The sequence below is a fragment of the Oncorhynchus clarkii genome, chromosome 30, assembly GCF_045791955.1.
Source record: "Oncorhynchus clarkii lewisi isolate Uvic-CL-2024 chromosome 30, UVic_Ocla_1.0, whole genome shotgun sequence".
Taxonomy (NCBI): domain Eukaryota; kingdom Metazoa; phylum Chordata; class Actinopteri; order Salmoniformes; family Salmonidae; genus Oncorhynchus; species Oncorhynchus clarkii.
Window position 1 is genome coordinate 7,855,997 of NC_092176.1, and position 18,379 is coordinate 7,874,375.

The window sequence follows — 18,379 nt, forward strand, 5'->3', positions numbered from 1 at the left end:
GGTCCCCAGTCTGGGGCCTGCGGCGAGGGTCCCCAGTCCAGAGGCGCCACCAAAGTGGGTGGAGCCAGAGGTGGAGCGGGGTCTGTGTCCCGCACCGGAGCCGCCACCGAAGTAGATGCCCACCCGGACCCTCCCCTATAGTCACTGGAGCAGCCACCGAAGTAGATGCCCACCCGCACCTTTCGGGGGGGGACTGTCACGCCCGGCCATAGAGAGGCTTTTATTCTCTATTTTGGTTAGGCCAGGGTGTAACTAGGGTGGGCATTCTAGTTTCTTTATTTCTATGTTTTGGCCGGGTATGGTTCTCAATCAGGGACAGCTGTCTATCGTTGTCTCTGATTGGGAATAATACTTAGGCAGACTTTGTTAGTGGCCTGTATAGCCCTTGTAAGCTTCACGTTCGTTTTGTTGTTTCTTGTTTTTGTTGGCGACATTCATAATAAAAAGAAATGTATGCTCACCAGTCTGCACCTTGCTCCGGTCATTTCCCTGACGACGTTCGTGACACACCCAATGCCCCTGTGTGAAAAAGTAATTGCCCCCTTACACGTAAACTAGCTGTGCCACCTTTAGCTGCAATGACTCCAACCAAACACTTCCTGTAGTTGTTGATGAGTCTCTCACATCACTGTGGCCCACTCTTCCATGCAGAAGTACTTTAACTCAGGAGCATTTGTGGGTTTTCAAGCATGAATTGCTCGTTTCAAGTCCTGCCACAACATCTCAATTGGGACTAGGCCTGGACATTGACTAGGCCATTCAAAAACTTCACATATGCTGCTTTTTAAACATTTTCATGTAAACTTGATTGTGTGTTTTGGATCATTGTCTTGCTGCATGACCCATCTGCGCGTTAGCTTCAGCTCACAGACAGATGGCCGGACATTCTCCTGTAGAATTCTCTATCAGAGCAGAATTCATGGTTTCTTCTGTTAAGGCAAGTCTTCCAGGTCCTGAGACAGCAAAGCATCCCCAAACCATCACACTACCACCACCGTGCTTCACCGTTGGTATAACGTTCTTATTGTGGAAGGCAGTGTATGGTTTTCACCAGGCATAATGGGACCCATGTCATCCATAGAAGGAACCATGAATTATGCTCTGTATCAGAGAATTCTACAGGAGAAAGTCAGGCCATCTGTCTGTAAGCTGAAGTGCAGTTGGGTCATGCAGCAAGACAATGATCCACAACACACATGAAAATGGCTAAAAAAACAAACAAATTTGACGTTTTGGAAAAACCTAGTCAAAGTCCAGAACTAATCCCAATTGAGATGTTGTTACAGGACTTGAAATGAGCAGTTCATGCTTGAAAACCCACAAATGTTGCAGAGTTAAAGCAGTTCTGCATGGAAGAGTGGGCCAAAATCCCTCCACAGAGACGTGAGAGACTAATCAACAACTACAGGAAGTGTTTGGTTGGAGTCATTGCAGCTAAAGGTGGCACAACCAGTTATTGAGTGTAAGGGGGCAATTACTTTTACACACATTAGGTGTTGCATAACTTTGTTAATTAAATAAATAAATATGTTTCGTTATTGTAAACTCAGGTTCCCTTTATCTAATATTAGGTTTTCATTGAAGATCAGATATTCAGTATTAAAAAAATAATTCAAAAATAGAGAATCAGAAAGGGTCAAATACTTTTCCACGGCACTGTATTCATATCATTCATTTAAAAGTCCCAAAATGTATGTAGCATAGCTGATTGCCCCTTTAAATTAATACGGTAATACAGTAGTGTTTGTGGAAATCCTTGGAAGGCTGACAAAGCAAAGCTCTTAGACCAAGGAGTATCTAGACTTGCACTAATACAGTAAGTATTAGTGCAACGTTTAACATTCCACAGTGAAATATTTTCACGTTGTTTCAACAGCTTAACATCCCACCACATGTTTCTGGCATCGTTTTATTCAGTCGTGTTGAAGTATTTTGACAGATTTACAGAAGATGTATCAGATTCCAAATCCCTTTCCGTTTGGCTTCAGCACCCAAGCATTAAACCATGTCACATGATGTTGGAGGAGAGCTATAGTGAGACTACAGGCAGTGTGTGGAGCATTTGGTGTCAGCATTTTCCCACAAGGAGAGGTTATTGGTGTTGCGCTTCCCATCTAATGGGAGTATTGGATAACGCCAGGCCGACAGACAGTGGGAGTGGCGTACATTTGTCCACAGGATTGTAATGCAATTTACCCTGTTTTTCAGAGAGCAGGGGGATTATCTTTAGGGAGAGAATAATCCATAAAACTGTTGATAAATATTTGAATATATCCCTTATTAATTCCTGTTGTTTCCCATCACATATTTTGTCTATTAGTGTTTTTTTAGATAATGACAAAATACATTAGAATTTATTCATGTTTTTTTTTCATCATTGGACAATTGAAAGGATAAAGCTATGTTAGGAACAGGTCTGAACTGTGAGCTCACCGCCTCCGACGTCACTGTGGCAGACACTCAAGTTAACCACACAAGTCCCCGGGGACTTGGCATTGTGACGGATTGTCTTTCTTCTTTTGGTCGTGTCTGTCAGATCGTTGTCACCACAAAAGAAACGTCTCAGAGCACCCTTCTAGGTGGTTATCTCTTCCGGCCTGGCCTGTCATCTTCTGTCTGTCATCTTTTGGGAGGTTGTGTTTTAACAGTGGATGTGCAGGACTTTAGTACTCAGCTTGGTTCGTCTTTCCTGTCTGTGCTCCACACAGACCTATATTGAGGCTTATATTATATCCAAATATAAAGCTCTGAGCTCCATTATGGACACTATTCTCTCAAACTCTAGTCCTGTAGACAAGTGATTTATTTAATGTCCATTTGCAGTTCTCTGCTTTTTCAGAGTTGTCATTATGAGAGGGTAGAGGATAATACTGTGGTTTAGAATTAAAGAGCAACTGCCCTTGAAAAGCAACTTCTCTTTTTGAAAATGGCTTATGTGGCATCGATATAAGTCAGAAAGCTTTACTCTAGTGTCAAATTTGACTCTGAAGTGTAAATAAGATAATTTTGGTCATAAATATTTGCGAGATGACAGGAAAAAATTTTTTCACGGAATGAAGGGTACCGTAAAATTATCCTGCTCACATGCCAACAGTAAGTTGTTGTCAATTCTGAGCGCTGCACATGACCCTATCTTAATGCCCATGACTTGACATTAAATTTGACATCACTATGGGGCTAGTTTTTTAAATTGAACCTTCATTTAGATAGGCAAGTCAGTTAAGAACAAATTCTTATTTACAATGACAGCCTACACCGGCCAAACCCAGACGACGCCAATTGTGCTCCTTCCCTTGGGACTCCCAATCACGGCCTGTTGTGATACAGCCTGGATTCGAACAAGTGTGTCTTTTGTGACACCTCAAGCACTGAGATTCAGTGCCTTAGCCTGCTGCGCTACTCGGGAACCCATCAGTAAATTAAACATTGTACATGGGACAATATATTAAAAGGTCAATAGCTCCAAATGTCAATAAAATAAATAATCAAAAAAGTCAAACCAACCAACGTTGCCACACCAGCTAATTGGCTAAATGATTTGGCTAACTCTTCCCACCTGTGAACACACACGAGAGACACCCACATCAAACCACACCCTGAAACCAACTCATGTTTGAATTCAGTCATGGCCGCTAACATCTCTTAATGAACCAAATCTAAACTGGGCCAAATCTTTAAACATTTCAAAAGAAAGGTGCTTCAATTTATCATTCCATGGATAAAAATAGAGAACATTTCCCTTGGTCAATGAAAGTGATTATTTTGTATTGTTAGAATGGAGTAATACTATTAACATGTATCCCTCATGGAGTGGGATAGGGGGCTTTATTTTAGGTCCCACACAGCCTCCAAACCGTCTGTCCCAAGGGAGGTTACTGTTAGTGGAATCTGTTGCACTGGCCTCTATCTAGGATTTCTAGGCTCCTTTGCGACAATGGATGCTCAGCCCAAATTTGAATAATGGAATTATATTTTCAATAAGACTTGTGACCGCCCATCCATGACTCCATCCATGCAGGGCCTCTCTCGGCTGCAGAGTGGCATATGGCATGTCATTATCTACGCCCTCCCTCCCTCCCCCTCATCCAGGGCCAACAGGGTTCACCAGTGCTTAAACAAACCCAGGGTAAGGAGGACTGACGGGATGGGGACGTGTGGAGGTGGAGGGGGGGGGGGGGGCACTGAACCACAGCCACTGCAGCGCCATCTTGGATGGCCTTCCTCCTCCACACCACCCTGGGCTCCAAGGCGGCAAAGGCGCCTTTGAAAGATGGCCTGCTGTTTTTGATGATGGAGAGGAATTTGTTTTTTGTTGGATTGCTGTATGTGCCTTGGCCCTGGCTGGCTGGCTGGCTGGCTGGCTGGCTGGCTGGCTGGCTGAGGGGCCCTTTCTGCTCTCTGTGACAGATCTCAGGGAGAGATTGAGATGGCGAGGCAGAGGGGGTCAGAGCAGGCCCTTGAAGCATTTAGTAATCCGGATAATTGTCACGTTGTGGCCGGGTGCTGCTTCTGGTTTCAGCCACCCAACCTGTGTCTCTATGCATTGAGAAACAGTAGTGTGTGTCTCTGGAGATGTTATGATGCACACTGGTGGCTCGCATCCAAACTCTTCTGCCTATCAATTAAGGTCTCTGGCCAGGATTCCAACAAACTAGACCAATATCATATTGTTTTTTTTACTGGTAAATTCAATTGGTCAATACTGCAGATGTCGGCTCAAGCGTAAATTACCTTCATAAGTCAAGTGCAGTGTGATGTCGTCACAGTGCAGCTTGCTTGAATCCTGGCCTAGGTCTCTATCTTATTGAAGGACAGTCTTCAGTGAGCGGTATTGAAAGGTTTCCACTTGTATGAAGCACAAAGGGTATGTTCATGTTTATCACTTGCCATTTGTTCCTGGAAGGGCAGAGGTTAGTGGATATATATAACAATCTCCCACTCCTTCACTACACAGAGAATGACCTCCACATCTTTTGTGCTATCTTCCTGTGGCCAATGGCTGTATAGAGAAAAGTTATCCTCACAGAATGTCTATTAACGTATTCCTCCAGCTCTCAGGTATCTCAAGGGCACCATGACTCTGGGAAAGGGAAGATACTATGAGGCCAAGGGGAGAGAGGTGAAGAGGGATCGACTGTGATAGACTGGCTGTTAAGATATCTCAGTAAACAAAAAAAAGGGCAGATACTCTCTCTGTAGAGCCTTGGCGCTGCCTCTATATACTGTACATTGCACACACAGATGACACGGGTTGGGGGGTGGTTCTCCCCCTACTAGACACTGCTTTGCCCAGACCCAGAAGGCTGGCTGAGACATGTCCTCTGACTTCCCCTATCCCCGGAACCTCTCCTGTCCTCCTCCATTTTTTTCCACTGCCGACTGGAACATCATATCATCAACACAGTCCTCTCCATTTCGCTCTTCTACCTGTTAAAAGCAAAGCATTGTTTCTGTTGATAATTCTGTTCTTCCTGAGGAGGCTTGTACAGGTGACCTAAGAATCTTATGGATGTTGCACATGATCTATACTGGGGATTGAATTGCCCACAGATTTGGAGCAGAGTGCTTACAATGACTCCTCGTTGGCACAGGTGACACAGTTGACAGGCGGACGTGTGAATACCCTTGTGTTTGAATGTAAAGTACTGGTGATGTACTGTAGCGTCGTTATCTTTTTTTATATTATAATACAACATCAATAAAATAATCGAAACAGTTCATTTATAGCACAGATTAAAGATCAAAGAAGTGTAATCAGTGGGATGCCCCTGTCCCCGAGGAAAAGCTTAGAATCCCTTCTCTGTCAGCAAAGTACAGCTGGGTACAATTTCAGGTGCCTGTGATGTTGCATTTTCCTCAATGTTATAACTGTATGTAAGGGAGACGGGTGGCAATTTGAACCCCTTGAATGGATCAAAACAGACACAAGCTAGAGTGATGAACCACCCACAGTGCATGCCCATTTAGGTTATCTTCCTGCTTGAAACGTTACAGCCAAATATATCACTATTTCTTTTTTAGGGGTAAAAGTAGTTTCCACCAGGTATATTTTTCCTAAACTTCCCTGAGCATTAATATCCAGCAATTCCAACAAGCAAAATGTTCATCACAATATGTTGGCTAAACATTGACATGAATGACGTGTCACTATTGTTATCTCTTGCTGGGCACATGAGGTTTTGTCATGGCTGCTGGGTTGGGGGCAATTGTAACAACAGTGTTAAAATGACCCTGAGCCAAGCAGTCAAATGAGGAAAACAAGTGGTTTTAACTTATTATAACATAATATCTGTAACTAGCCTTGGGGTCCTGTAGAGTGCCAAAGAAGTTGTGAACAGATATGATCTGGGCACCTCCGTCACCATTGGGCTCCTGAGTGGCGCCAGTGGTCTAAGGCACTGCATCTCAGTGCTAGAAGCATCACTACAGACCCTGGTTCGATTCCAGGCTGTATCACAACTGGCCGTGATTGGGAGTCCCATAGGGCGGAGCACAATTGGCCCAGCGTCGTCTGGTTTAGGGTTTGGCCGTCATTGTAAATAGGAATTTGTTCTTATTAACTGATCAGACTATTCCGATGTTTTGAGAGGAAGCGAATGCCCATTCAAAAACACGAGTGTTACTGTAATTATTGATTATGTACATATAAATGTTTCATTCAGAATCATTACATTTGTCTATGATAAAATGGTCATTCATAAACATGAATGTTTTTAGGTGATACATTTGACCCCAGCCACTTTTACAATAGCAGGGGAGAAGTACAACGTCCTGACTTTTCGGATGAACATCAATATTGTGATCCGACCGACTTATGTGCCGACATAAATTATATGAGTGATTAGGAGACATATGCAGGTTAATTATATATATAAAAAATGACGGGCCTAGTTCAATACAATACAAAAACTGTTACAATTGCCCCCCGTCTCCCCTCTTACAACACTAATTCTAGAAGGACCCCCAAATCTCTCATCTATTTCATGGGGTGTCAATATGGCTGTGTCCAATCTAAAAGTCTGGGGATTTTTTTGGTTTGTTTTAGTTTCTATTCATTGTTTGTTTGGCACACAGAATGTTCCTGTAGACCAACAGGACTGATTCTACAATGATCTCCAATGCGCCAATGCTGCCAAACGTATGAGGGTGCCGCAACCTTGAGAAAATAATATATATGGAAATAGGAAATCTATAAAGCATCTCTCTTATTGTTCTCCCTGCAGTGTTTGTATTTATGATTTTGCCTCCTCAGGATGAAAAATGTGTAAAGAATACCTTTTTGTTTTTTTTGTTCGTTTTTTGGAAACAGTAATAATATTTATTGATCTTGGATTTCAAACGGATGGTTCGGAATTCAAAAAAGTGAAAAAGCTGTAAAATTCTTTAGCCTTGGGATTTTCAACGTTGGAGTGTGCCTACAGCCAAGCATACCTGTGATTGCTTACCCCCCTATATCCCAGCCCACCTCTACAATCTCCCCATAATCGCACCGACGTCCCCCCTCACCTCCCCTTCCCACCCCACCTCTACCACATCCAATCTTTTGTGACTGCCGCTGTATGCCCTCTCCCTCACCCCTAATTCCAACCCCCTCCAGCCCCCTTCCTCCAGCCCAGGTATCATAGTGGATCATCTATTGTAACTGCTTTTTTTGGGGGTCAATCTCAGGACTGAAATGTCTTTATTATGATGTAGATGGTTAATTTATTCTCTCTGTTCTGTAATATTGTTTGACATGAAGTAAATAAAGTGGATGATGACTTCTATGGCCATGACTGGTCGTTTTTCCCCTTTGTTATGATATAATAATCTGATCTCTCCTTATCTGTCCTCTCGCTCTCTTTTTTTCTCTCTCGCACTCTCTCTCTCTCTCTCTCTCTCTCTCTCTCTCTCTCTCTCTCTCTCTCTCTCTCTCTCTCTCTCTCTCTCTCGCACTCTCTCTCTCTCTCTCTCTCTCTCTCTCTCTCTCTCTCTCGCACTCTCTCTCTCTCTCTCTCTCTCTCTCTCTCTCTCTCTCTCTCTCTCTCTCTCTCTCTCTCTCTCTCGCTCTCTCTCTCTCTCTCTCTCTCTCTCTCTCATTCTCCTTGCTTAACCTATTGTGTAAAGGACTTTCCCATCAGGTCCTAACTGATTACGGTAACCAAGGTAAGTTCATTAGTGGGAGGCCGAAGCTCCGTGAACGACACTATGAGCACATACTGTAGTGCCATATGCTGCCCTCTGCAATCCGCTTTGGTCTTTTCATCTGTTAGTGTGCAACTACATCTGAGGGACAGAATGTTGCTCTGTTTACAGGCAGGCAGCCTTTGGGTGACTTTGGTACTCGCTACTGCTTCTCTTTCTGTTATGTCCACGGTTGACCTTTACTGTTGCATAATTAACCTTGGCACCCCACATGAGGAGAAAAGCCTTGCAGTGCTTTAAGCTGAAAAGGGGCAAGCGAGAAAGTAGTAGTATTATATAATAGTACTGCAGCGATGGAAAAAGGTACCCAATTGTCATACTTGTGTAAAAGTAAAGATACCATAATATAAAATATTTAAAACCAAGTAAAAGTGAAAGTTAAGCAAACCATATGACACCATTTTCTTATTTTTTAAAGAAGAAAATGCCATGCTAATGCAGTCTTTTGGTCTCTAGAGAACTCCATGGCCAGGACATGGGTTTGGTTACAGTGGGTTTCAATTATAAATCTATCCTAATATGACTTGGATTTAAAGGATAAGTCCCTAGACTGGTACAAGAAATATGCCGGAGGGAATCTGTCTTGCACTGACTCACCCAATGATGGGCAGCTCAGTGGCTGGTGATGGCCGATGCGCTGATTGTGCTCGTGCCAAAAGCCGACATCTATCTGTCTTGTTTTACTTTGTAAAACAATATGCACTCAATAGGCCTATTTGGATGTTGAGCAAATATTTTGGTCATCTACAGCAGAGAGATTAGTTGTCTCTTCTCAGCAGGAGCCATTTGCTTTCCAACCTGCGTTTTCCCGATTGTATTTGCAACACTCCCTGATAAATATATATATTTTAAATTTTATATCCCGCTATATGCTACACACAATCCACAGCTAGACAATTTTTTAAAGAAGCTATTGATCCTTTGTGGCTAAAGTGTAGGCCTGCTCATGGAGTAGTAAGTAGGCTATTCTGAATGATTACATTTCTTCTGAACAAACAGCAGTAATTCTATAACTTCTGGGAAATATATTCCAGTTCATCAGGGGTGCTGCAGCACCTCCGGCACGATGATTCTACAAGGAAATAAATGACTAAGTGCTGCTGCACATATGCTATCGGCCAACCAGGCCGAATATTGATGATGATGTAAATCAAGTGTTATCAAGTGTTAATCAAATGTTATTCTGATGTGGTCGTACTGTCAATATTTAAACGAGGCAGCTTGTTACACACGCTCGACAGTAACCAATACAGGGCGGGTGCAATCTCTGTACAGGGCAGACTGGGGAAAGGCAGAACCGGGCACATGTGAGCTATGTAGGCTACAGGGCAGACGAATGGGGTAGGGGTAACGTAGCAGGCGTAAAAGAAACACATGAAACTAGACCCCCCCCCCCCCCCCCCACATACTGATCTTGATTTATTTTGATGTATTTTTTTACTGGGGGAGGTTCTCTTCTACGCTGTTCAACCAATCCAATAAACGTGGCAAGTGGGATAGGGAAAAGAGGCAGCTACTTGAGCACAGGTAGACCCTTATCTGTGCACGAGCAGGAGAGCAGTGCATTACACTTGACTTTCTAGATGATGTACGCTTGAGCTGATGTGCAATGCTTACCGTGAAATACGATATCCGCAAATGTGGAGGAAAATGCCTTTAAAAGGCACATTGCGTTGTCAGCTGTCCAGTGCGCTGCTCTATAACACACCTTGGATTGAATCGCTGCCTCAAACTACAAGCACTCCGTTTAAATGTTTAATGACACTGTCACCTTTAACCCTAGAAAGTTGAGCTGTGGTTGTTTTTTTTTCCATTCAATCCTCCCCGCCACCACTACACTCCACTCCACCCACCTAAACCCTCTGATAAGCTTCCAGGCTGATGAGGCAGCCGCCTTCACCAGAGCCTGTGGATATGGGAGACTCACTGCACACTGATTTCATGCACAATGATTTCATGCACGCTCACTCACACAGTAAAGAGGGGATCTGTAAAGCAGAAATGCTTCTCTTATTAGCTAAACTCATCCGCCAGCACGCCACATTGAGTCCCTGGCAATTTCACAAGAAATCAGGAGGACAGATGCCCATAGAATGGGCCTCCAGTGGGTTGCTGTAGCTCTGCTGTCACCATAACATCAACCTGCTATTTAGGCTGGGTTTACACAGGCAACCCAATTCTGATAGTTTTTCACTAATTGGTCTTTTGGACAATCAGATCAGCTCTGAAAAATATCTGATGTGATTGCACAAAAGGCCAATTAATGGAACAAATATCAGAATTGAGCTGGCTGTGTAAACGCAGCCATAAACACTCAATTCTAGTTCAGGGCCCGGTTTCTCAAAAGCATCTTTAAGGCTAAGTTCATTGTTAAAATAGTGGAGCAGGTTCAGAGCTTCAAGTTCCTTGGTGTCCACATCACTAATTCCTTATATTAAGCTAATCAGACAGCACCATTTTCTAGTTGATTATTTATTTACAGATAGCCAGGGGCACACCCCAACACTCAGGAGGACAGATGCCCTTCGCATGGGCCTTCAGTGGGTTGCTCAACTATTTTAACAACTTAGCCTTAAGATACTTTCGAGAAACCGGGCCCTGAACTAGAATTGAGTGTCTATGCCTGCGTTTACACAGGCAGACAAAATTGACAAACTAAGCATTTGTGTTTAGTGAGTCCGCGAGATCAGAGGAAGTAGGGATGACAAGGGATGTTCTCTTGATAAGTGTGTGAATTGGACCATTTTCCTATCCTGCTAAGCATTTAAAATGTAACTAGTACTTTTGGGTGTCAGGGAAAATGTATGGAGTAAAAAGTACATTACTTTATTTTGGAATGTAGTCAAGTAAATGTTTTCCAAAATATAAATAGTACAGATACCCCAAAAAACTACTTAAGTAGTACTTTAAAGTATTTTTACTTAAGTACTTTACACCACTGGTAGTGAGCTGTTAGTAGCCCATATGCCTTTTAGTAGCCCATAGCCCATGTGTTGTTAGTAGCCCAGGTCCCTTTTAGTAGCCCATAGCCCACGTGCTGTTAGTAGCCCATATGCCTTTTAGTAGCCCATAGCCCATGTGCTGTTAGTAGCCCAGGTCCCTTTTAGTAGCTCATAGCCCATGTGCTGTTAGTAGCCCATATGCCTTTTAGTAGCCCATAGCCCATGTGCTGTTAGTAGCCCAGGTCCCTTTTAGTAGCCCATAGCCCATGTGCTGTTAGTAGCCCAGGTCCCTTTTAGTAGCCCATAGCCCATGTGCTATTAGTAGCCCATATGCCTTTTAGTAGCCCATAGCCCATGTGCTGTTAGTAGCCCATATGCCTTTTAGTAGCCCATAGCACGTGTGCTGTTAGTAGCCCATATGCCTTTTAGTAGTCCATAGCCCGTGTGCTGTTAGTAGCCCATATGCCTTTTAGTAGCCCATAGCCCATGTGCTATTAGTAGCCCAGGTCCCTTTTAGTAGCCCATAGCCCATGTGCTGTTAGTAGCCCAGGTCCCTTTTAGTAGCCCATAGCCCATGTGCTGTTAGTAGCCCATATGCCTTTTAGTAGCCCATAGCCCGTGTGCTGTTAGTAGCCCATATGCCTTTTAGTAGCCCACAGCCCATGTGCTGTTAGTAGCCCATATGCCTTTTAGTAGCCCATAGCCCATGTGCTGTTAGTAGCCCAGGTCCCTTTTAGTAGCCCATAGCCCATGTACTGTTAGTAGCCCAGGTCCCTTTTAGTAGCCCATAGCCCATGTGCTGTTAGTAGCCCATATGCCTTTTAGTAGCCCATATGCCTTTTAGTAGCCCATAGCCCATGTGCTGTTAGTAGCCCAGGTCCCTTTCCCCCTCATAACTTAGCTTACTGTTCTGACTTGGTGGTGCACATATAGCCTGTTTTAGAGAAATGTCATCATCAAATATTGTAAGAACTTTCATTGTCTGCTTATATGCCCCCTGTACTTATTGTACAGTTCTGATTTGGTGTACAGGGAGAATACTGTAAGAATGGCCAATGTTCTGAATTCTGTTGCTGTACATTTCAAAAGTGCTGAACAAATAGTTATACTGACTATGTCCGTCTTAGCTCGCTCATTAATGTCTTAATTGAAATTACGGATTGCCTCTTATCCGCTCATCGTTCCCTTATGCCATAGTTTGTACATCTCAATTGTCAGTAGAAACCATATTTGTTTAAGCAAGTCAGCCATATCAACTATGTTTTTAAAAAAAGGTGGCAAATGAGGCTGAATTAACTATTTCGAGCACCAGGCAAGGCTCTGCTGATAGCCAGGTGTAGCGGTGGTAAGGATTTACTCCATGGCGCTGAAAAGAAAGCTCTGTTGTTGGGACAGCTTTATGTAGGTCCTAACAGTTTGTGGGCACCATTTGTCGTAGTCATAGTGAAATTAATTTATTGTTTAGTATTGTGTAGTGGCTTTGCTGGCATGCATCTAAAACATTGTTATTTTTTCCCCCCCACCATGATTTATATGCTGAAATCGCCACTGTTATTGGGTAAGCACAATAAGCCTCCTCAATAGCCTATTTGCAGCCATAGGTTGTAACATGTCTCTTGGAGCTCATCCGTTGTCAGTATTGCAGGATATTTATAATGTTAAAGTAAGATTTGAATGGAGAAAGCTAATCCGAGAGCAGCGCTGCTTTTCTTCCGATCCTATGAGCATTGACACACGGTCTAATGACGCACTTTAGGGAACAACGTACTTTAGGGAACGCTCTATCTATGTGCTTGTTAGGGATATAATGCCGGGCATACTCTACACGATTTTGCCACGAATTCGCCCTGTTTTTGCCGTCCCAGATGAATTTTCATGATCGGGGTGAAATCCTATGAACTGGGCCTGCATCTCTTTTTTGACCTTTCTACACATACTGTGCATTCGGAAGGTATTCAGAACCCTTGACTTTTCCCACATTTTGTTACATTACAACCATATTCTAAAATTAATTACAAACAAATGTTTCCTCATCAATCTACACACAATACACCATAATGACACATTTTTGCAAGTTCTGTTAGGTTGGATGGGGAGCGTTGCTGCACAGCTAATTTCAGGTATCTCCAGAGATGTTCGATTGGGTTCAAGTCCGGGCTATGGCTATGCCACTCAAGGACATTCAGAGATTTGTCCTGAAGCCACTCCTGCATTTTCTTGTCTGTGTGCTTAGGGTTGTTGTCCTGTTGGAAGGTGAACCTTCACCCCAGTCTGAGGTCCTGAGCACTCTGGAGCAGGTTTTCATCAAGGATCACTCTGTACTTTGTTTCGTTCATCTTTGCCTCAATCCTGACTAATATATGGGAAACTTAAATCAGTTTTACCTAATTTCTATCAGCATGTTAAATGTGCAACCAGAGGGAAAGAAATAGACCACCTTTACTCCGCACACTAAACTAACATGGTCCAAGCAAACCAAGACAGTTGTGAAGAGGGCACGACAAAACCTATCCCCCCTCAGGAGACTGAAAAGATTTAGCATGGGTCCTCAGATCCTCAAAAGGTTTTACAGCTGCACCATCGAGAGCATGGTTGCATCACTGCCTGGTACAGCAACTGCTCGGCCTCTGACCGCAAGGCACTACAGAGGGTAGTGCGTACGGTCCAGTACATCACCGGGGCCAAGCTCCCTGCCATCTATGACCTCTATACAAGGCGGTGTCAGAGGAAGGCCCTAAAAATGGTCAAAGACTCCAGCCACCCGAGTCATAGACTGTTCTCTCCGGAACACCAAGTCTAGGTCCAAGAGGCTTCTAAACAGTTTCTACCCCCAAGCCTCCTGAACATCTAATCAAATGGCTACCCATACTATTTGCATTGCCCCTTCTATGATGCTGCTAATCTCTGTAATATCTATGCATAGTCACATTAATAACTCTACCTACATGTACATATTACCTCGACACCGGTGCCACCGTACATTGACTCTGTACCGGTACCCCCTGTATTTAGCCTCGCTATTGTTATTTTACTGCTGCTCTTTAATTATGTGTTACTTTTGTCTCTTGCTTTTTTAGGTATTTTCTTAAAACTGCATTGTTGGTTAAGGGCTTGTAAGTAAGCATTTCACTGTAAGATCCTGTTGTATTCGGCGCATGTGACAAATACAATTTCATTTGATTTGACTAGTTTCCCAGTCCCTGCTGCTGAAAAACATCCCCACCACCATGCATCACTGTAGGGATTGTGCCAGGTTTCCTCCAAATGTGATATTTGGCATTCAGGCCAAAATGTTCAAACTTGGTTTCATCAGACCAGAGAATCTTGTTGCTCATGGTCTGAGAGTCTTTAGGTGCCTTTTGGCAAACTCCAAGCGGGCTGTCATGTGCCCGTTGCTGAGGAGTGGCTTCAGTCTGGCCACTCTAACATAAAGGCCTGATTGGTGGAGTGCTGCAGACATGGTTGTCCTTCTGGATCTCCACAGAGGAACTCTGGAGCTCTGTCAAAGTGACCATCGGGTTCTTGGTCATCTCCCTTACCAAGGCCCTTCTCCCCCGATTGCTCAGTTTGGCCAAGCGGCCAGCTCTAGGAAGAGTCTTGGTTGTTCCAAACTTCCATTTAAGAATGATGGAGGCCACTGTGTTCTTGGGGATGTTCAATGCTGCAGAAATGTTTTTGGTACCCTTCCCCAGATCTGTGCCTCGACACAATCCTATCTCTGAGCTCTTCCTCCAACCTCATGGCTTGGTTTTTGCTCTGACACGCACTGTCAACTGTGGGACCTTATATAGACAGGTGTGTGACTTTCCAAATCATGTCCAATCAATTGAATTTACCACAGGTGGACTCCAATCAAGTTGTCAAAACATCTCAAGGATGATCAATGGAAATAGGATGCACCTGAGCTCAATTTCTAGTCTCATAGGGGCGGCATGGTAGCCTAGTGGTTAGAGTGTTGGACGTGTAACCCGATAGGTTGCAAGTTCAAATCCCCGAGCTGACAAGGTACAAATCTGTCGTTCTGCCCCTGTTGAAAATAAGAATTTGTTCTTAACTGACTTGCCTAGTTAAATAAATAAAATAGGAAAGGGTCTGAATACGAACGTAAATAAGATATTTCTGTTTTAAAACATTTTTAAATTTGCAAAAATGTCAAAAAAACTGTTTTCGCTATGTCCTCATTGTGTGTAGATTTCAAAAACAAAAGTTATTGAATCCATTTTAGAATAGGTCTAACATAACAAAATGTTGAAAAAGTTACAAGTTAGTGTAATAATGTGCACACAAATTAACCCAGGTCACTGTTTGCCTGTCCTCATTTTTTTCCTATGACAACCGAGAAATGCAGGGCAGGAGCAACTAGGGAATCATTTGTAATATGAGCACCGAACATCCTGGGATTGAGGATGGACGGAATGAAAGATTTGGGACAAGGGAATCGGGAAATGTGAGCACGTCCAAGTAGTTAAGATTTTACAAGTCATGTAAGTGTACGCCCAGCACTAAAAAGTTGTCACATAGTTAACAATGCATCTTATATGATCATCGTAATGCTTAAATTACATTGCAACTGGAAAACGAGGCCCTGGTCCCTATTCCCAACTCCCCCAATGGCTATATTCATTCAGAAATGTCCCACCCGAATGAGGTATTTCACAGGTGCATATGAAAAGCTTTTTAGGGAATTACTTCAAAGGAAAGCCTAATTACGTTTGGCAGAATAAAATGTCTGAGGGGCAATGAGTGATTCTGAGATAAACATGTGTCAGCATGGCTCTTATTCTCCTTTCTGTACTCTATAATCTATCTTCCCACTGGGCAAAAACGGTTTGAATCAAAGTTGTTTCCACTAAATCAAAGTGCAAAACTGATTGGATTTGCAAAAAGTCTTAAAGAAAATGTAATTTTTTTTAACCTAAATCCTATGACAAAGTGGAAATGTTGGTTGATTTCACACTGAACTCAACCAAACGTAAATCAAAACGAGACATTTAACTGACGTCTGTGCCCAGCGGGCTTCAATGGTTTCTGGACTCTACCGTCTATCATCTTTTAATGGTTATGAGGAATGTGGTAAATATGTTAGTTGTGGTTCATTCCATTGATGAAAGACTTACAGTTCCCGTCACCGCCACATTCTGATCCATGATGATCAGTATCTGTGGATATGTTGTTTTAAAGCTGAGTTGGTTCATGCGTTTAAAGTACAGCCAGAATGTCGATATCTTTCATTTACCATTGAGTGTCTTTTTAAAAAACAAAACAAAAAAGTGACTGTGTGGAAATATCTGACTGATATTCAATACTGTAAAAGTAATCAACAACCTTAACAATCGGCTGGGCCAACCTGGTCTAAGAGGGTTTCGTATTATTCTGTACGTAAATCCGCACACTCCATTTTGTATAATACGTTACATTTTGTATGGTATGTATTAATTAATAATGACATGTTACGAATTATAATTCTCGGGGATCCTGAGTTTCGCAGCGGTCTAAGGCACTGCATCTCAGTGCTAGAGGTGCCACTACAGACCTGGGTTTGATCCTGGGCTGTGTCACAACCGGCCGTGATTGGGAGTCGCATAAGGCGGCGCACAATTGGCCCAACGTCATCTGGATTAGGGCAAGGTTTGGCTGGGGACGTCGGTCATTGTAAATAAGAATTTGTTCTTAACTGAGTTGCCTAGTTAAATAACATTTAATTTTATGAATTTGCAAAACATACAATATGTTACAAATTTTCAAAATGTATGATATGTCACGAATTCTGTCTGGGCTAGGGGTTAAGGTTAGGGTTAAGTTTAGGAGTTAGGTTAAAGGGTTCAGGTTAGGCTTAGAGGAAGGGTTAGCTAACATGCTAAGTAGTTGCAAAGTAGCTCAAAAGTAGTAAGTAGTTGAAAAGTTGCTGAAGAGATTCAAACTTGCTAGATGTTCACGTTATATGCCCACCCTTCCACCCCAACCAACGACCCTACTTTCGTTTTTTTGCCTTTAGTAACCATCTGTCTTACGTAACCATACCAAACAAAACATATTGTACTAATTTGAGTGTCCCGGATTTACGTACAGAATAATACGAGATGCTCGAGACCAGGGTGACAGGGCAGGACACTTGATCCAAGTTGGATGCTGCCTATATCATAATGTAGACACACTGCAATTAAAGAAAGGCAGCAGTGAGTGAGATTGAGCAAGACTGAAGTCCAAATACCATCAGACTCATCCGTCTCTACATCTAAGGGCCTAATTGGCTGGGTGACAATATTTGGACAAGGTGTGCTGCCAAAGCTGCAGTTCAGGCTACCCATTTCTGATATATTTTCCCGCCACTAATTAGTCTTTTGACCAATCACATCAGGTCTTTTCACATCAGCTCTTAATTCAGATTGGTCATAAAGACTAATTAGTGGAAAAAAAAGATTGAAATTGGGCTGCATGTGTAAACACAGCCTAAGAGGCTGCAGAGAGGAGGGCGGGCCAAGTTGTCAGGTGCTCACACTACTTCGATAAACCTGAAGGATTAGTGGCGTCATTAAAGTTAGGGCAGAGAAGATTAGCCTTTCCTCTGTGATGTGGCAAGAGATTCCCGGTGTGCTTCAGTAAGGCTGGGAATGTAGGGAGGAAGGTGGGGGAAGTGATGGGAAGGTGAGAGGTGAAGCTCTGGGCCGTATTCACAAAGTTCTATAGGGTCAGATTTCCCTTTTAGACCATAATGAATACGATTATATATCAGCACTCTGAAACTCTTTGTGAATACAGGCCCGGGCATCATGGTTGGAGGGTCGTGCAGCACTTATGCCTACAACGTATCTGAAACACATGACTGCAGGGGAAGACAAAGGAGCAGGTTTGCTGGATGAAGGGGAAAATCTTGGAGGTGCTTTCGGAGGTAGTGGGGCTTTGACTGATGTATGAGAATGTGTTTAGATTTTTTTAAAGTAATTGGTCATTCATTAGGGAAACACCGAGGCAAAACATTTCCAATGGAAAAAGAGGATTTCTTATTGGACAAGTTCAGGTCAGGTGGTCTTTTTTCTTCCTTTTGGTGCCTAATGAATACAACATTGGTGCTTTTGCGACGTGAGGGCACTGACTATATCATTGAGGAATTTAGACCTCTGCTTCCATCTGCTGACCAACATAAGGATTGCAGTAGATTGCAGCTTCAGAACAGAAATAAATCATTGACCGTAGCCCAGAGTTTACCAATTTGCGGCCCGCAGCCTAAATTGGTTACATTTTGTAAAAATTAG